Genomic DNA, 18,382 nt, shown 5'->3' on the forward strand with positions numbered 1-18,382 from the left:
CAGGCTCTTGGGGCGCCCAGCGGCAGCCGCGGACGTCTACGGCCATACCACCCTGAACGCGCCCGATCTCGTCTGATCTCGGAAGCTAAGCAGGGTCGGGCCTGGTTAGTACTTGGATGGGAGACAGCCTGGGAATACCGGGTGCTGTAGGCTTTTTTTCTTCGGCCTTCCTGTCCGTCCCTTTGCCGCCAACACCCCCCTCGCCCAACGCGGCGGCGGCGGCGGCGGCGGCGGCGGTGCCCTCCGGACCACCCCTGCCATGGCCCCCGCCCCGCCGGGACCACCGCAGGGCGCCGCGGGGCACCGAGGGCGCCCGCTGCACGGGCAGGACGCCACTACATACACCACACACCTCCTCTTCCTCCCAGCCCTTCAACGACGCCCACCCGCATCCTAGCCGGCCGCGCGTCCCAGGGGGCCGAGGGGGCCGAGGGGGCCCGAAGCGGCCCAGGGAGGGGACGGGGCGACAGCCGGAACCTCGGGGCTGGGGCGCGGGGGGGCGGTGCGGTCGCTGGGGGGAGACGGGTGGGGGCTGGATCCCGTCCTCGCAGGCCTGCGAGGCCCTCCGTGGGGCCGAGGGGGGGGGTGGTTGGGGGCCGGGGGCCGGGGCCGGGCCTGCCTGCGGGCCCTCCTCGCCCCGCCCCAGGCCCCGCCCCCAGGCCCGCCCCCAGGCCCGCCCCCAGCCCCTAGCAATTCCCTGGCACCGCCCCCAGCGACCAAGCCACCCAGCCACCCGCAACACCCCCCCCACCTTCGGCCCGGGCCCGCCTGCACCTTCTCTCCGAAGGACATGCCCTCCGTCCCCCGCGGACCACCGTCCCTTCGGCCCTCAGCCCCGGGGTCCACGCTCCGCGTGCCCAGGACACCAACCAGATGGCCCGACCGCCGGGGGCCTCAGGCCCCCCGTTGGCGCCGGGCTCCGCGCTCCATGACCCCGCGACAGCCAAGACCACGGCGACGCGGGGGCGGCCGGCACCCAGGCCCAAAGAGCCGCTCGGGACACAGCAAGACACACCACAGACACTCGCTCCGCGCCTGGGCCAGGGCGCCGCGCACGCAGGCAGGCACACGGCCCCGCGGCGGTTCGGCTGATGGGCAGGAATGGGAGCGGAACGGCATCCTTGACCCCGTGGCTGCAGGGCCTGCGGCTGCCAGGGCTCCTGACGCAGCTCCAGGGCCTGCGCCCCTCCGGCGGGGTGGCTGCCTCGCCCCCACAGGCCGTGTGGCCCAGCTCCGAGTGCCTGTGTCCTTCCGTCTGTCTGTGTGTGTGTGTGTCGTGGGCACCCGTGTCTGTGTCCCTGCCTGTGCGACGATGGGGTCCGGCGGCGCGGGCGGCCCCGGCTTGGCTTTGAGCCAGGCGGGCTGAAGGACAGGAGAGGCCAGGGGCCGGCCGGCGCCGGCCCCGGCCCGCGGCACACCCCCCCACCCCCCCGCAGCCCCCAGCCCCCAGCGAGCGGCCCGATGCGGGGCGGCGTGCCATCCGGGGAGCCGAGCGGCGGCGACGAGCCCGACAGGCCGGGGACGGGAGCGCGCCCGGGCTCCCGCGACAGACTCGGCTCCGGGGTGCGGGACGCGTCTTGGCCCCCACCCCCCGGCCCGGGCAGGCGCCCTCCGCCACCCCGGGCGCGGCGCGGGAGGCGGTCAGTCCATCAGTCGGGCGTGCAGGCGAGCATGCAGGCAGGCAGGCAGGCGTTCAGGCGGGCCGCACAGGGCGGGCGGAGGAGGGCTGAGGAGCGGCGGGCGCCTGGCCTGGAGAGGCGCAGAGCAGGCTCTTGGGGCGCCCAGCGGCAGCCGCGGACGTCTACGGCCATACCACCCTGAACGCGCCCGATCTCGTCTGATCTCGGAAGCTAAGCAGGGTCGGGCCTGGTTAGTACTTGGATGGGAGACCGCCTGGGAATACCGGGTGCTGTAGGCTTTTTTTCTTCGGCCTTCCTGTCCGTCCCTTTGCCGCCAACACCCCCCTCGCCCAACGCGGCGGCGGCGGCGGCGGCGGCGGCGGCGGCGCCCTCCGGACCACCCCTGCCATGGCCCCCGCCCCGCCGGGACCACCGCAGGGCGCCGCGGGGCACCGAGGGCGCCCGCTGCACGGGCAGGACGCCACTACATACACCCACACACCTCCTCTTCCTCCCAGCCCTTCAACGACGCCCACCCGCATCCTAGCCGGCCGCGCGTCCCAGGGGGCCGAGGGGGCCGAGGGGGCCCGAAGCGGCCCAGGGAGGGGACGGGGCGACAGCCGGAACCTCGGGGCTGGGGCGCGGGGGGGCGGTGCGGTCGCTGGGGGGAGACGGGTGGGGGCTGGATCCCGTCCTCGCAGGCCTGCGAGGCCCTCCGTGGGGCCGAGGGGGGGGTGGTTGGGGGCGGGGGGCCGGGGGCCGGGCCTGCCCTGCCTGCGGGCCCTCCTCGCCCCGCCCCCAGGCCCCGCCCCCAGGCCCGCCCCCAGGCCCGCCCCCAGCCCCTAGCAATTCCCTGGCACCGCCCCCAGCGACCAAGCCACCCAGCCACCCGCAACACCCCCCCCACCTTCGGCCCGGGCCCGCCTGCACCTTCTCTCCGAAGGACATGCCCTCCGTCCCCCGCGGACCACCGTCCCTTCGGCCCTCAGCCCCGGGGTCCACGCTCCGCGTGCCCAGGACACCAACCAGATGGCCCGACCGCCGGGGGCCTCAGGCCCCCCGTTGGCGCCGGGCTCCGCGCTCCGTGACCCCGCGACAGCCAAGACCACGGCGACGCGGGGGCGGCCGGCACCCAGGCCCAAAGAGCCGCTCGGGACACAGCAAGACACACCACAGACACTCGCTCCGCGCCTGGGCCAGGGCGCCGCGCACGCACGCAGGCACACGGCCCCGCGGCGGTTCGGCTGATGGGCAGGAATGGGAGCGGAACGGCATCCCTGACCCCGTGGCTGCAGGGCCTGCGGCTGCCAGGGCTCCTGACGCAGCTCCAGGGCCTGCGCCCCTCCGGCGGGGTGGCTGCCTCGCCCCCACAGGCCGTGTGGCCCAGCTCCGAGTGCCTGTGTCCTTCCGTCTGTCTGTGTGTGTGTGTGTCGTGGGCACCTGTGTCTGTGTCCCTGCCTGTGCGACGATGGGGTCCGGCGGCGCGGGCGGCCCCGGCTTGGCTTTGAGCCAGGCGGGCTGAAGGACAGGAGAGGCCAGGGGCCGGCCGGCGCCGGCCCCGGCCCGCGGCACACCCCCCCACCCCCCCGCAGCCCCCAGCCCCCAGCGAGCGGCCCGATGCGGGGCGGCGTGCCATCCGGGGAGCCGAGCGGCGGCGACGAGCCCGACAGGCCGGGGACGGGAGCGCGCCCGGGCTCCCGCGACAGACTCGGCTCCGGGGTGCGGGACGCGTCTTGGCCCCCACCCCCCGGCCCGGGCAGGCGCCCTCCGCCACCCCGGGCGCGGCGCGGGAGGCGGTCAGTCCATCAGTCAGGCGTGCAGGCGAGCATGCAGGCAGGCAGGCAGGCGTTCAGGCGGGCCGCACAGGGCGGGCGGAGGAGGGCTGAGGAGCGGCGGGCGCCTGGCCTGGAGAGGCGCAGAGCAGGCTCTTGGGGCGCCCAGCGGCAGCCGCGGACGTCTACGGCCATACCACCCTGAACGCGCCCGATCTCGTCTGATCTCGGAAGCTAAGCAGGGTCGGGCCTGGTTAGTACTTGGATGGGAGACCGCCTGGGAATACCGGGTGCTGTAGGCTTTTTTTCTTCGGCCTTCCTGTCCGTCCCTTTGCCGCCAACACCCCCCTCGCCCAACGCGGCGGCGGCGGCGGCGGCGGCGGCGGCGCCCTCCGGACCACCCCTGCCATGGCCCCCGCCCCGCCGGGACCACCGCAGGGCGCCGCGGGGCACCGAGGGCGCCCGCTGCACGGGCAGGACGCCACTACATACACCACACACCTCCTCTTCCTCCCAGCCCTTCAACGACGCCCACCCGCATCCTAGCCGGCCGCGCGTCCCAGGGGGCCGAGGGGGCCGAGGGGGCCCGAAGCGGCCCAGGGAGGGGACGGGGCGACAGCCGGAACCTCGGGGCTGGGGCGCGGGGGGGCGGTGCGGTCGCTGGGGGGAGACGGGTGGGGGCTGGATCCCGTCCTCGCAGGCCTGCGAGGCCCTCCGTGGGGCCGAGGGGGGGGGTGGTTGGGGGCCGGGGGCCGGGGCCGGGCCTGCCTGCGGGCCCTCCTCGCCCCGCCCCAGGCCCCGCCCCCAGGCCCGCCCCCAGGCCCGCCCCCAGCCCCTAGCAATTCCCTGGCACCGCCCCCAGCGACCAAGCCACCCAGCCACCCGCAACACCCCCCCCACCTTCGGCCCGGGCCCGCCTGCACCTTCTCTCCGAAGGACATGCCCTCCGTCCCCCGCGGACCACCGTCCCTTCGGCCCTTAGCCCCGGGGTCCACGCTCCGCGTGCCCAGGACACCAACCAGATGGCCCGACCGCCGGGGGCCTCAGGCCCCCCGTTGGCGCCGGGCTCCGCGCTCCATGACCCCGCGACAGCCAAGACCACGGCGACGCGGGGGCGGCCGGCACCCAGGCCCAAAGAGCCGCTCGGGACACAGCAAGACACACCACAGACACTCGCTCCGCGCCTGGGCCAGGGCGCCGCGCACGCAGGCAGGCACACGGCCCCGCGGCGGTTCGGCTGATGGGCAGGAATGGGAGCGGAACGGCATCCCTGACCCCGTGGCTGCAGGGCCTGCGGCTGCCAGGGCTCCTGACGCAGCTCCAGGGCCTGCGCCCCTCCGGCGGGGTGGCTGCCTCGCCCCCACAGGCCGTGTGGCCCAGCTCCGAGTGCCTGTGTCCTTCCGTCTGTCTGTGTGTGTGTGTGTCGTGGGCACCTGTGTCTGTGTCCCTGCCTGTGCGACGATGGGGTCCGGCGGCGCGGGCGGCCCCGGCTTGGCTTTGAGCCAGGCGGGCTGAAGGACAGGAGAGGCCAGGGGCCGGCCGGCGCCGGCCCCGGCCCGCGGCACACCCCCCCACCCCCCCGCAGCCCCCAGCCCCCAGCGAGCGGCCCGATGCGGGGCGGCGTGCCATCCGGGGAGCCGAGCGGCGGCGACGAGCCCGACAGGCCGGGGACGGGAGCGCGCCCGGGCTCCCGCGACAGACTCGGCTCCGGGGTGCGGGACGCGTCTTGGCCCCCACCCCCCGGCCCGGGCAGGCGCCCTCCGCCACCCCGGGCGCGGCGCGGGAGGCGGTCAGTCCATCAGTCGGGCCGGCAGGCGAGCATGCAGGCAGGCAGGCAGGCGTTCAGGCGGGCCGCACAGGGCGGGCGGAGGAGGGCTGAGGAGCGGCGGGCGCCTGGCCTGGAGAGGCGCAGAGCAGGCTCTTGGGGCGCCCAGCGGCAGCCGCGGACGTCTACGGCCATACCACCCTGAACGCGCCCGATCTCGTCTGATCTCGGAAGCTAAGCAGGGTCGGGCCTGGTTAGTACTTGGATGGGAGACCGCCTGGGAATACCGGGTGCTGTAGGCTTTTTTTCTTCGGCCTTCCTGTCCGTCCCTTTGCCGCCAACACCCCCCTCGCCCAACGCGGCGGCGGCGGCGGCGGCGGCGGCGGCGGCGGCGCCCTCCGGACCACCCCTGCCATGGCCCCCGCCCCGCCGGGACCACCGCAGGGCGCCGCGGGGCACCGAGGGCGCCCGCTGCACGGGCAGGACGCCACTACATACACCACACACCTCCTCTTCCTCCCAGCCCTTCAACGACGCCCACCCGCATCCTAGCCGGCCGCGCGTCCCAGGGGGCCGAGGGGGCCGAGGGGGCCCGAAGCGGCCCAGGGAGGGGACGGGGCGACAGCCGGAACCTCGGGGCTGGGGCGCGGGGGGGCGGTGCGGTCGCTGGGGGGAGACGGGTGGGGGCTGGATCCCGTCCTCGCAGGCCTGCGAGGCCCTCCGTGGGGCCGAGGGGGGGGTGGTTGGGGGCCGGGGGCCGGGGCCGGGCCTGCCTGCGAGCCCTCCTCGCCCCGCCCCAGGCCCCGCCCCCAGGCCCGCCCCCAGGCCCGCCCCCAGCCCCTAGCAATTCCCTGGCACCGCCCCCAGCGACCAAGCCACCCAGCCACCCGCAACACCCCCCCCACCTTCGGCCCGGGCCCGCCTGCACCTTCTCTCCGAAGGACATGCCCTCCGTCCCCCGCGGACCACCGTCCCTTCGGCCCTCAGCCCCGGGGTCCACGCTCCGCGTGCCCAGGACACCAACCAGATGGCCCGACCGCCGGGGGCCTCAGGCCCCCCGTTGGCGCCGGGCTCCGCGCTCCATGACCCCGCGACAGCCAAGACCACGGCGACGCGGGGGCGGCCGGCACCCAGGCCCAAAGAGCCGCTCGGGACACAGCAAGACACACCACAGACACTCGCTCCGCGCCTGGGCCAGGGCGCCGCGCACGCAGGCAGGCACACGGCCCCGCGGCGGTTCGGCTGATGGGCAGGAATGGGAGCGGAACGGCATCCTTGACCCCGTGGCTGCAGGGCCTGCGGCTGCCAGGGCTCCTGACGCAGCTCCAGGGCCTGCGCCCCTCCGGCGGGGTGGCTGCCTCGCCCCCACAGGCCGTGTGGCCCAGCTCCGAGTGCCTGTGTCCTTCCGTCTGTCTGTGTGTGTGTGTGTCGTGGGCACCTGTGTCTGTGTCCCTGCCTGTGCGACGATGGGGTCCGGCGGCGCGGGCGGCCCCGGCTTGGCTTTGAGCCAGGCGGGCTGAAGGACAGGAGAGGCCAGGGGCCGGCCGGCGCCGGCCCCGGCCCGCGGCACACCCCCCCACCCCCCCGCAGCCCCCAGCCCCCAGCGAGCGGCCCGATGCGGGGCGGCGTGCCATCCGGGGAGCCGAGCGGCGGCGACGAGCCCGACAGGCCGGGGACGGGAGCGCGCCCGGGCTCCCGCGACAGACTCGGCTCCGGGGTGCGGGACGCGTCTTGGCCCCCACCCCCCGGCCCGGGCAGGCGCCCTCCGCCACCCCGGGCGCGGCGCGGGAGGCGGTCAGTCCATCAGTCGGGCCGGCAGGCGAGCATGCAGGCAGGCAGGCAGGCGTTCAGGCGGGCCGCACAGGGCGGGCGGAGGAGGGCTGAGGAGCGGCGGGCGCCTGGCCTGGAGAGGCGCAGAGCAGGCTCTTGGGGCGCCCAGCGGCAGCCGCGGACGTCTACGGCCATACCACCCTGAACGCGCCCGATCTCGTCTGATCTCGGAAGCTAAGCAGGGTCGGGCCTGGTTAGTACTTGGATGGGAGACCGCCTGGGAATACCGGGTGCTGTAGGCTTTTTTTCTTCGGCCTTCCTGTCCGTCCCTTTGCCGCCAACACCCCCCTCGCCCAACGCGGCGGCGGCGGCGGCGGCGGCGGCGGCGGCGGCGCCCTCCGGACCACCCCTGCCATGGCCCCCGCCCCGCCGGGACCACCGCAGGGCGCCGCGGGGCACCGAGGGCGCCCGCTGCACGGGCAGGACGCCACTACATACACCACACACCTCCTCTTCCTCCCAGCCCTTCAACGACGCCCACCCGCATCCTAGCCGGCCGCGCGTCCCAGGGGGCCGAGGGGGCCGAGGGGGCCCGAAGCGGCCCAGGGAGGGGACGGGGCGACAGCCGGAACCTCGGGGCTGGGGCGCGGGGGGGCGGTGCGGTCGCTGGGGGGAGACGGGTGGGGGCTGGATCCCGTCCTCGCAGGCCTGCGAGGCCCTCCGTGGGGCCGAGGGGGGGGTGGTTGGGGGCCGGGGGCCGGGGGCCGGGGGCCGGGCCTGCCTGCGGGCCCTCCTCGCCCCGCCCCAGGCCCCGCCCCCAGGCCCGCCCCCAGCCCCTAGCAATTCCCTGGCACCGCCCCCAGCGACCAAGCCACCCAGCCACCCTCAACATCCCCCCCACCTTCGGCCCGGGCCCGCCTGCACCTTCTCTCCGAAGGACATGCCCTCCGTCCCCCGCGGACCACCGTCCCTTCGGCCCTCAGCCCCGGGGTCCACGCTCCGCGTGCCCAGGACACCAACCAGATGGCCCGACCGCCGGGGGCCTCAGGCCCCCCGTTGGCGCCGGGCTCCGCGCTCCGTGACCCCGCGACAGCCAAGACCACGGCGACGCGGGGGCGGCCGGCACCCAGGCCCAAAGAGCCGCTCGGGACACAGCAAGACACACCACAGACACTCGCTCCGCGCCTGGGACAGGGCGCCGCGCACGCACGCAGGCATACGGCCCCGCGGCGGTTCGGCTGATGGGCAGGAATGGGAGCGGAACGGCATCCCTGACACCGTGGCTGCAGGGCCTGCGGCTGCCAGGGCTCCTGACGCAGCTCCAGGGCCTGCGCCCCTCCGGCGGGGTGGCTGCCTCGCCCCCACAGGCCGTGTGGCCCAGCTCCGAGTGCCTGTGTCCTTCCGTCTGTCTGTGTGTGTGTGTGTCGTGGGCACCCGTGTCTGTGTCCCTGCCTGTGCGACGATGGGGTCCGGCGGCGCGGGCGGCCCCGGCTTGGCTTTGAGCCAGGCGGGCTGAAGGACAGGAGAGGCCAGGGGCCGGCCGGCGCCGGCCCCGGCCCGCGGCACACCCCCCCACCCCCCCGCAGCCCCCAGCCCCCAGCGAGCGGCCCGATGCGGGGCGGCGTGCCATCGGGGAGCCGAGCGGCGGCGACGAGCCCGACAGGCCGGGGACGGGAGCGCGCCCGGGCTCCCGCGACAGACTCGGCTCCGGGGTGCGGGACGCGTCTTGGCCCCCACCCCCCGGCCCGGGTAGGCGCCCTCCGCCACCCCGGGCGCGGCGCGGGAGGCGGTCAGTCCATCAGTCGGGCCGGCAGGCGAGCATGCAGGCAGGCAGGCAGGCGTTCAGGCGGGCCGCACAGGGCGGGCGGAGGAGGGCTGAGGAGCGGCGGGCGCCTGGCCTGGAGAGGCGCAGAGCAGGCTCTTGGGGCGCCCAGCGGCAGCCGCGGACGTCTACGGCCATACCACCCTGAACGCGCCCGATCTCGTCTGATCTCGGAAGCTAAGCAGGGTCGGGCCTGGTTAGTACTTGGATGGGAGACCGCCTGGGAATACCGGGTGCTGTAGGCTTTTTTTCTTCGGCCTTCCTGTCCGTCCCTTTGCCGCCAACACCCCCCTCGCCCAACGCGGCGGCGGCGGCGGCGGCGGCGGCGCCCTCCGGACCACCCCTGCCATGGCCCCCGCCCCGCCGGGACCACCGCAGGGCGCCGCGGGGCACCGAGGGCGCCCGCTGCACGGGCAGGACGCCACTACATACACCCACACACCTCCTCTTCCTCCCAGCCCTTCAACGACGCCCACCCGCATCCTAGCCGGCCGCGCGTCCCAGGGGGCCGAGGGGGCCGAGGGGGCCCGAAGCGGCCCAGGGAGGGGACGGGGCGACAGCCGGAACCTCGGGGCTGGGGCGCGGGGGGGCGGTGCGGTCGCTGGGGGGAGACGGGTGGGGGCTGGATCCCGTCCTCGCAGGCCTGCGAGGCCCTCCGTGGGGCCGAGGGGGGGGTGGTTGGGGGCGGGGGGCCGGGGGCCGGGCCTGCCCTGCCTGCGGGCCCTCCTCGCCCCGCCCCCAGGCCCCGCCCCAGGCCCGCCCCCAGGCCCGCCCCCAGCCCCTAGCAATTCCCTGGCACCGCCCCCAGCGACCAAGCCACCCAGCCACCCGCAACACCCCCCCCACCTTCGGCCCGGGCCCGCCTGCACCTTCTCTCCGAAGGACATGCCCTCCGTCCCCCGCGGACCACCGTCCCTTCGGCCCTCAGCCCCGGGGTCCACGCTCCGCGTGCCCAGGACACCAACCAGATGGCCCGACCGCCGGGGGCCTCAGGCCCCCCGTTGGCGCCGGGCTCCGCGCTCCGTGACCCCGCGACAGCCAAGACCACGGCGACGCGGGGGCGGCCGGCACCCAGGCCCAAAGAGCCGCTCGGGACACAGCAAGACACACCACAGACACTCGCTCCGCGCCTGGGCCAGGGCGCCGCGCACGCACGCAGGCACACGGCCCCGCGGCGGTTCGGCTGATGGGCAGGAATGGGAGCGGAACGGCATCCCTGACCCCGTGGCTGCAGGGCCTGCGGCTGCCAGGGCTCCTGACGCAGCTCCAGGGCCTGCGCCCCTCCGGCGGGGTGGCTGCCTCGCCCCCACAGGCCGTGTGGCCCAGCTCCGAGTGCCTGTGTCCTTCCGTCTGTCTGTGTGTGTGTGTGTCGTGGGCACCTGTGTCTGTGTCCCTGCCTGTGCGACGATGGGGTCCGGCGGCGCGGGCGGCCCCGGCTTGGCTTTGAGCCAGGCGGGCTGAAGGACAGGAGAGGCCAGGGGCCGGCCGGCGCCGGCCCCGGCCCGCGGCACACCCCCCCACCCCCCCGCAGCCCCCAGCCCCCAGCGAGCGGCCCGATGCGGGGCGGCGTGCCATCCGGGGAGCCGAGCGGCGGCGACGAGCCCGACAGGCCGGGGACGGGAGCGCGCCCGGGCTCCCGCGACAGACTCGGCTCCGGGGTGCGGGACGCGTCTTGGCCCCCACCCCCCGGCCCGGGCAGGCGCCCTCCGCCACCCCGGGCGCGGCGCGGGAGGCGGTCAGTCCATCAGTCGGGCCGGCAGGCGAGCATGCAGGCAGGCAGGCAGGCGTTCAGGCGGGCCGCACAGGGCGGGCGGAGGAGGGCTGAGGAGCGGCGGGCGCCTGGCCTGGAGAGGCGCAGAGCAGGCTCTTGGGGCGCCCAGCGGCAGCCGCGGACATCTACGGCCATACCACCCTGAACGCGCCCGATCTCGTCTGATCTCGGAAGCTAAGCAGGGTCGGGCCTGGTTAGTACTTGGATGGGAGACAGCCTGGGAATACCGGGTGCTGTAGGCTTTTTTTCTTCGGCCTTCCTGTCCGTCCCTTTGCCGCCAACACCCCCCTCGCCCAACGCGGCGGCGGCGGCGGCGGCGGCGGCGGCGCCCTCCGGACCACCCCTGCCATGGCCCCCGCCCCGCCGGGACCACCGCAGGGCGCCGCGGGGCACCGAGGGCGCCCGCTGCACGGGCAGGACGCCACTACGTACACCACACACCTCCTCTTCCTCCCAGCCCTTCAACGACGCCCACCCGCATCCTAGCCGGCCGCGCGTCCCAGGGGGCCGAGGGGGCCGAGGGGGCCCGAAGCGGCCCAGGGAGGGGACGGGGCGACAGCCGGAACCTCGGGGCTGGGGCGCGGGGGGGCGGTGCGGTCGCTGGGGGGAGACGGGTGGGGGCTGGATCCCGTCCTCGCAGGCCTGCGAGGCCCTCCGTGGGGCCGGGGGGGGGGGGTGGTTGGGGGCCGGGGGCCGGGGGCCGGGCCTGCCTGCGGGCCCTCCTCGCCCCGCCCCAGGCCCCGCCCCCAGGCCCGCCCCCAGGCCCGCCCCCAGCCCCTAGCAATTCCCTGGCACCGCCCCCAGCGACCAAGCCACCCAGCCACCCGCAACACCCCCCCCACCTTCGGCCCGGGCCCGCCTGCACCTTCTCTCCGAAGGACATGCCCTCCGTCCCCCGCGGACCACCGTCCCTTCGGCCCTCAGCCCCGGGGTCCACGCTCCGCGTGCCCAGGACACCAACCAGATGGCCCGACCGCCGGGGGCCTCAGGCCCCCCGTTGGCGCCGGGCTCCGCGCTCCGTGACCCCGCGACAGCCAAGACCACGGCGACGCGGGGGCGGCCGGCACCCAGGCCCAAAGAGCCGCTCGGGACACAGCAAGACACACCACAGACACTCGCTCCGCGCCTGGGCCAGGGCGCCGCGCACGCACGCAGGCACACGGCCCCGCGGCGGTTCGGCTGATGGGCAGGAATGGGAGCGGAACGGCATCCCTGACACCGTGGCTGCAGGGCCTGCGGCTGCCAGGGCTCCTGACGCAGCTCCAGGGCCTGCGCCCCTCCGGCGGGGTGGCTGCCTCGCCCCCACAGGCCATGTGGCCCAGCTCCGAGTGCCTGTGTCCTTCCGTCTGTCTGTCTGTGTGTGTATCGTGGGCACCTGTGTCTGTGTCCCTGCCTGTGCGACGATGGGGTCCGGCGGCGCGGGCGGCCCCGGCTTGGCTTTGAGCCAGGCGGGCTGAAGGACAGGAGAGGCCAGGGGCCGGCCGGCGCCGGCCCCGGCCCGCGGCACACCCCCCCACCCCCCCGCAGCCCCCAGCCCCCAGCGAGCGGCCCCATGCGGGGCGGCGTGCCATCGGGGAGCCGAGCGGCGGCGACGAGCCCGACAGGCCGGGGACGGGAGCGCGCCCGGGCTCCCGCGACAGACTCGGCTCCGGGGTGCGGGACGCGTCTTGGCCCCCACCCCCCGGCCCGGGCAGGCGCCCTCCGCCACCCCGGGCGCGGCGCGGGAGGCGGTCAGTCCATCAGTCGGGCCGGCAGGCGAGCATGCAGGCAGGCAGGCAGGCGTTCAGGCGGGCCGCACAGGGCGGGCGGAGGAGGGCTGAGGAGCGGCGGGCGCCTGGCCTGGAGAGGCGCAGAGCAGGCTCTTGGGGCGCCCAGCGGCAGCCGCGGACGTCTACGGCCATACCACCCTGAACGCGCCCGATCTCGTCTGATCTCGGAAGCTAAGCAGGGTCGGGCCTGGTTAGTACTTGGATGGGAGACCGCCTGGGAATACCGGGTGCTGTAGGCTTTTTTTCTTCGGCCTTGCTGTCCGTCCCTTTGCCGCCAACACCCCCCTCGCCCAACGCGGCGGCGGCGGCGGCGGCGGCGGCGGCGCCCTCCGGACCACCCCTGCCATGGCCCCCGCCCCGCCGGGACCACCGCAGGGCGCCGCGGGGCACCGAGGGCGCCCGCTGCACGGGCAGGACGCCACTACATACACCACACACCTCCTCTTCCTCCCAGCCCTTCAACGACGCCCACCCGCATCCTAGCCGGCCGCGCGTCCCAGGGGGCCGAGGGGGCCGAGGGGGCCCGAAGCGGCCCAGGGAGGGGACGGGGCGACAGCCGGAACCTCGGGGCTGGGGCGCGGGGGGGCGGTGCGGTCGCTGGGGGGAGACGGGTGGGGGCTGGATCCCGTCCTCGCAGGCCTGCGAGGCCCTCCGTGGGGCCGAGGGGGGGGTGGTTGGGGGCGGGGGGCCGGGGGCCGGGCCTGCCCTGCCTGCGGGCCCTCCTCGCCCCGCCCCCAGGCCCCGCCCCAGGCCCGCCCCCAGGCCCGCCCCCAGCCCCTAGCAATTCCCTGGCACCGCCCCCAGCGACCAAGCCACCCAGCCACCCGCAACACCCCCCCACCTTCGGCCCGGGCCCGCCTGCACCTTCTCTCCGAAGGACATGCCCTCCGTCCCCCGCGGACCACCGTCCCTTCGGCCCTCAGCCCCGGGGTCCACGCTCCGCGTGCCCAGGACACCAACCAGATGGCCCGACCGCCGGGGGCCTCAGGCCCCCCGTTGGCGCCGGGCTCCGCGCTCCGTGACCCCGCGACAGCCAAGACCACGGCGACGCGGGGGCGGCCGGCACCCAGGCCCAAAGAGCCGCTCGGGACACAGCAAGACACACCACAGACACTCGCTCCGCGCCTGGGCCAGGGCGCCGCGCACGCACGCAGGCACACGGCCCCGCGGCGGTTCGGCTGATGGGCAGGAATGGGAGCGGAACGGCATCCCTGACCCCGTGGCTGCAGGGCCTGCGGCTGCCAGGGCTCCTGACGCAGCTCCAGGGCCTGCGCCCCTCTGGCGGGGTGGCTGCCTCGCCCCCACAGGCCGTGTGGCCCAGCTCCGAGTGCCTGTGTCCTTCCGTCTGTCTGTGTGTGTGTGTGTCGTGGGCACCTGTGTCTGTGTCCCTGCCTGTGCGACGATGGGGTCCGGCGGCGCGGGCGGCCCCGGCTTGGCTTTGAGCCAGGCGGGCTGAAGGACAGGAGAGGCCAGGGGCCGGCCGGCGCCGGCCCCGGCCCGCGGCACACCCCCCCACCCCCCCGCAGCCCCCAGCCCCCAGCGAGCGGCCCGATGCGGGGCGGCGTGCCATCCGGGGAGCCGAGCGGCGGCGACGAGCCCGACAGGCCGGGGACGGGAGCGCGCCCGGGCTCCCGCGACAGACTCGGCTCCGGGGTGCGGGACGCGTCTTGGCCCCCACCCCCCGGCCCGGGCAGGCGCCCTCCGCCACCCCGGGCGCGGCGCGGGAGGCGGTCAGTCCATCAGTCGGGCCGGCAGGCGAGCATGCAGGCAGGCAGGCAGGCGTTCAGGCGGGCCGCACAGGGCGGGCGGAGGAGGGCTGAGGAGCGGCGGGCGCCTGGCCTGGAGAGGCGCAGAGCAGGCTCTTGGGGCGCCCAGCGGCAGCCGCGGACGTCTACGGCCATACCACCCTGAACGCGCCCGATCTCGTCTGATCTCGGAAGCTAAGCAGGGTCGGGCCTGGTTAGTACTTGGATGGGAGACAGCCTGGGAATACCGGGTGCTGTAGGCTTTTTTTCTTCGGCCTTCCTGTCCGTCCCTTTGCCGCCAACACCCCCCTCGCCCAACGCGGCGGCGGCGGCGGCGGCGGCGGCGGTGCCCTCCGGACCACCCCTGCCATGGCCCCCGCCCCGCCGGGACCACCGCAGGGCGCCGCGGGGCACCGAGGGCGCCCGCTGCACGGGCAGGACGCCACTACATACACCACACACCTCCTCTTCCTCCCAGCCCTTCAACGACGCCCACCCGCATCCTAGCCGGCCGCGCGTCCCAGGGGGCCGAGGGGGCCGAGGGGGCCCGAAGCGGCCCAGGGAGGGGACGGGGCGACAGCCGGAACCTCGGGGCTGGGGCGCGGGGGGGCGGTGCGGTCGCTGGGGGGAGACGGGTGGGGGCTGGATCCCGTCCTCGCAGGCCTGCGAGGCCCTCCGTGGGGCCGAGGGGGGGGGTGGTTGGGGGCCGGGGGCCGGGGCCGGGCCTGCCTGCGGGCCCTCCTCGCCCCGCCCCAGGCCCCGCCCCCAGGCCCGCCCCCAGGCCCGCCCCCAGCCCCTAGCAATTCCCTGGCACCGCCCCCAGCGACCAAGCCACCCAGCCACCCGCAACACCCCCCCCACCTTCGGCCCGGGCCCGCCTGCACCTTCTCTCCGAAGGACATGCCCTCCGTCCCCCGCGGACCACCGTCCCTTCGGCCCTCAGCCCCGGGGTCCACGCTCCGCGTGCCCAGGACACCAACCAGATGGCCCGACCGCCGGGGGCCTCAGGCCCCCCGTTGGCGCCGGGCTCCGCGCTCCATGACCCCGCGACAGCCAAGACCACGGCGACGCGGGGGCGGCCGGCACCCAGGCCCAAAGAGCCGCTCGGGACACAGCAAGACACACCACAGACACTCGCTCCGCGCCTGGGCCAGGGCGCCGCGCACGCAGGCAGGCACACGGCCCCGCGGCGGTTCGGCTGATGGGCAGGAATGGGAGCGGAACGGCATCCTTGACCCCGTGGCTGCAGGGCCTGCGGCTGCCAGGGCTCCTGACGCAGCTCCAGGGCCTGCGCCCCTCCGGCGGGGTGGCTGCCTCGCCCCCACAGGCCGTGTGGCCCAGCTCCGAGTGCCTGTGTCCTTCCGTCTGTCTGTGTGTGTGTGTGTCGTGGGCACCCGTGTCTGTGTCCCTGCCTGTGCGACGATGGGGTCCGGCGGCGCGGGCGGCCCCGGCTTGGCTTTGAGCCAGGCGGGCTGAAGGACAGGAGAGGCCAGGGGCCGGCCGGCGCCGGCCCCGGCCCGCGGCACACCCCCCCACCCCCCCGCAGCCCCCAGCCCCCAGCGAGCGGCCCGATGCGGGGCGGCGTGCCATCCGGGGAGCCGAGCGGCGGCGACGAGCCCGACAGGCCGGGGACGGGAGCGCGCCCGGGCTCCCGCGACAGACTCGGCTCCGGGGTGCGGGACGCGTCTTGGCCCCCACCCCCCGGCCCGGGCAGGCGCCCTCCGCCACCCCGGGCGCGGCGCGGGAGGCGGTCAGTCCATCAGTCGGGCGTGCAGGCGAGCATGCAGGCAGGCAGGCAGGCGTTCAGGCGGGCCGCACAGGGCGGGCGGAGGAGGGCTGAGGAGCGGCGGGCGCCTGGCCTGGAGAGGCGCAGAGCAGGCTCTTGGGGCGCCCAGCGGCAGCCGCGGACGTCTACGGCCATACCACCCTGAACGCGCCCGATCTCGTCTGATCTCGGAAGCTAAGCAGGGTCGGGCCTGGTTAGTACTTGGATGGGAGACCGCCTGGGAATACCGGGTGCTGTAGGCTTTTTTTCTTCGGCCTTCCTGTCCGTCCCTTTGCCGCCAACACCCCCCTCGCCCAACGCGGCGGCGGCGGCGGCGGCGGCGGCGGCGGCGCCCTCCGGACCACCCCTGCCATGGCCCCCGCCCCGCCGGGACCACCGCAGGGCGCCGCGGGGCACCGAGGGCGCCCGCTGCACGGGCAGGACGCCACTACATACACCCACACACCTCCTCTTCCTCCCAGCCCTTCAACGACGCCCACCCGCATCCTAGCCGGCCGCGCGTCCCAGGGGGCCGAGGGGGCCGAGGGGGCCCGAAGCGGCCCAGGGAGGGGACGGGGCGACAGCCGGAACCTCGGGGCTGGGGCGCGGGGGGGCGGTGCGGTCGCTGGGGGGAGACGGGTGGGGGCTGGATCCCGTCCTCGCAGGCCTGCGAGGCCCTCCGTGGGGCCGAGGGGGGGGTGGTTGGGGGCGGGGGGCCGGGGGCCGGGCCTGCCCTGCCTGCGGGCCCTCCTCGCCCCGCCCCCAGGCCCCGCCCCAGGCCCGCCCCCAGGCCCGCCCCCAGCCCCTAGCAATTCCCTGGCACCGCCCCCAGCGACCAAGCCACCCAGCCACCCGCAACACCCCCCCCACCTTCGGCCCGGGCCCGCCTGCACCTTCTCTCCGAAGGACATGCCCTCCGTCCCCCGCGGACCACCGTCCCTTCGGCCCTCAGCCCCGGGGTCCACGCTCCGCGTGCCCAGGACACCAACCAGATGGCCCGACCGCCGGGGGCCTCAGGCCCCCCGTTGGCGCCGGGCTCCGCGCTCCATGACCCCGCGACAGCCAAGACCACGGCGACGCGGGGGCGGCCGGCACCCAGGCCCAAAGAGCCGCTCGGGACACAGCAAGACACACCACAGACACTCGCTCCGCGCCTGGGCCAGGGCGCCGCGCACGCACGCAGGCACACGGCCCCGCGGCGGTTCGGCTGATGGGCAGGAATGGGAGCGGAACGGCATCCCTGACCCCGTGGCTGCAGGGCCTGCGGCTGCCAGGGCTCCTGACGCAGCTCCAGGGCCTGCGCCCCTCCGGCGGGGTGGCTGCCTCGCCCCCACAGGCCGTGTGGCCCAGCTCCGAGTGCCTGTGTCCTTCCGTCTGTCTGTGTGTGTGTGTGTCGTGGGCACCTGTGTCTGTGTCCCTGCCTGTGCGACGATGGGGTCCGGCGGCGCGGGCGGCCCCGGCTTGGCTTTGAGCCAGGCGGGCTGAAGGACAGGAGAGGCCAGGGGCCGGCCGGCGCCGGCCCCGGCCCGCGGCACACCCCCCCACCCCCCCGCAGCCCCCAGCCCCCAGCGAGCGGCCCGATGCGGGGCGGCGTGCCATCCGGGGAGCCGAGCGGCGGCGACGAGCCCGACAGGCCGGGGACGGGAGCGCGCCCGGGCTCCCGCGACAGACTCGGCTCCGGGGTGCGGGACGCGTCTTGGCCCCCACCCCCCGGCCCGGGCAGGCGCCCTCCGCCACCCCGGGCGCGGCGCGGGAGGCGGTCAGTCCATCAGTCGGGCCGGCAGGCGAGCATGCAGGCAGGCAGGCAGGCGTTCAGGCGGGCCGCACAGGGCGGGCGGAGGAGGGCTGAGGAGCGGCGGGCGCCTGGCCTGGAGAGGCGCAGAGCAGGCTCTTGGGGCGCCCAGCGGCAGCCGCGGACGTCTACGGCCATACCACCCTGAACGCGCCCGATCTCGTCTGATCTCGGAAGCTAAGCAGGGTCGGGCCTGGTTAGTACTTGGATGGGAGACCGCCTGGGAATACCGGGTGCTGTAGGCTTTTTTTCTTCGGCCTTCCTGTCCGTCCCTTTGCCGCCAACACCCCCCTCGCCCAACGCGGCGGCGGCGGCGGCGGCGGCGGCGGCGGCGGCGCCCTCCGGACCACCCCTGCCATGGCCCCCGCCCGCCGGGACCACCGCAGGGCGCCGCGGGGCACCGAGGGCGCCCGCTGCACGGGCAGGACGCCACTACATACACCACACACCTCCTCTTCCTCCCAGCCCTTCAACGACGCCCACCCGCATCCTAGCCGGCCGCGCGTCCCAGGGGGCCGAGGGGGCCGAGGGGGCCCGAAGCGGCCCAGGGAGGGGACGGGGCGACAGCCGGAACCTCGGGGCTGGGGCGCGGGGGGGCGGTGCGGTCGCTGGGGGGAGACGGGTGGGGGCTGGATCCCGTCCTCGCAGGCCTGCGAGGCCCTCCGTGGGGCCGAGGGGGGGGTGGTTGGGGGCCGGGGGCCGGGGCCGGGCCTGCCTGCGAGCCCTCCTCGCCCCGCCCCAGGCCCCGCCCCCAGGCCCGCCCCCAGGCCCGCCCCAGCCCCTAGCAATTCA

The 18,382-nt window shown here is 76.6% G+C and overlaps 11 non-coding genes across 11 annotated transcripts; all 11 read left to right on the top strand.

Moving 5' to 3' along the window:
• Positions 1–34: 34 nt before the first annotated feature.
• On the top strand, positions 35–153 carry LOC140629770 (5S ribosomal RNA). The gene has a single exon (XR_012027583.1). It is a non-coding gene; the product is annotated as a 5S ribosomal RNA (ribosomal RNA).
• A 1,646-nt stretch (positions 154–1,799) lies between these two features.
• Positions 1,800–1,918, top strand: LOC140629778 (5S ribosomal RNA). The gene has a single exon (XR_012027593.1). It is a non-coding gene; the product is annotated as a 5S ribosomal RNA (ribosomal RNA).
• A 1,656-nt stretch (positions 1,919–3,574) lies between these two features.
• On the top strand, positions 3,575–3,693 carry LOC140629762 (5S ribosomal RNA). The gene has a single exon (XR_012027574.1). It is a non-coding gene; the product is annotated as a 5S ribosomal RNA (ribosomal RNA).
• A 1,646-nt stretch (positions 3,694–5,339) lies between these two features.
• Positions 5,340–5,458, top strand: LOC140629763 (5S ribosomal RNA). The gene has a single exon (XR_012027575.1). It is a non-coding gene; the product is annotated as a 5S ribosomal RNA (ribosomal RNA).
• Positions 5,459–7,109: 1,651 nt separating this feature from the next.
• Positions 7,110–7,228, top strand: LOC140629764 (5S ribosomal RNA). The gene has a single exon (XR_012027576.1). It is a non-coding gene; the product is annotated as a 5S ribosomal RNA (ribosomal RNA).
• Positions 7,229–8,874: 1,646 nt separating this feature from the next.
• Positions 8,875–8,993, top strand: LOC140629765 (5S ribosomal RNA). The gene has a single exon (XR_012027577.1). It is a non-coding gene; the product is annotated as a 5S ribosomal RNA (ribosomal RNA).
• Positions 8,994–10,642: 1,649 nt separating this feature from the next.
• Positions 10,643–10,761, top strand: LOC140629775 (5S ribosomal RNA). The gene has a single exon (XR_012027589.1). It is a non-coding gene; the product is annotated as a 5S ribosomal RNA (ribosomal RNA).
• Positions 10,762–12,408: 1,647 nt separating this feature from the next.
• On the top strand, positions 12,409–12,527 carry LOC140629766 (5S ribosomal RNA). The gene has a single exon (XR_012027578.1). It is a non-coding gene; the product is annotated as a 5S ribosomal RNA (ribosomal RNA).
• Positions 12,528–14,177: 1,650 nt separating this feature from the next.
• LOC140629771 (5S ribosomal RNA) lies at positions 14,178–14,296 on the top strand. Its single transcript, XR_012027584.1, has one exon. It is a non-coding gene; the product is annotated as a 5S ribosomal RNA (ribosomal RNA).
• Positions 14,297–15,942: 1,646 nt separating this feature from the next.
• Positions 15,943–16,061, top strand: LOC140629767 (5S ribosomal RNA). Its single transcript, XR_012027580.1, has one exon. It is a non-coding gene; the product is annotated as a 5S ribosomal RNA (ribosomal RNA).
• A 1,655-nt stretch (positions 16,062–17,716) lies between these two features.
• Positions 17,717–17,835, top strand: LOC140629768 (5S ribosomal RNA). Its single transcript, XR_012027581.1, has one exon. It is a non-coding gene; the product is annotated as a 5S ribosomal RNA (ribosomal RNA).
• The last annotated feature ends 547 nt before the right edge of the window (positions 17,836–18,382 follow it).

The sequence above is a fragment of the Canis lupus genome, unplaced genomic scaffold (genome assembly GCF_048164855.1).
Source record: "Canis lupus baileyi unplaced genomic scaffold, mCanLup2.hap1 Scaffold_132, whole genome shotgun sequence".
Taxonomy (NCBI): Eukaryota; Metazoa; Chordata; class Mammalia; order Carnivora; family Canidae; genus Canis; species Canis lupus.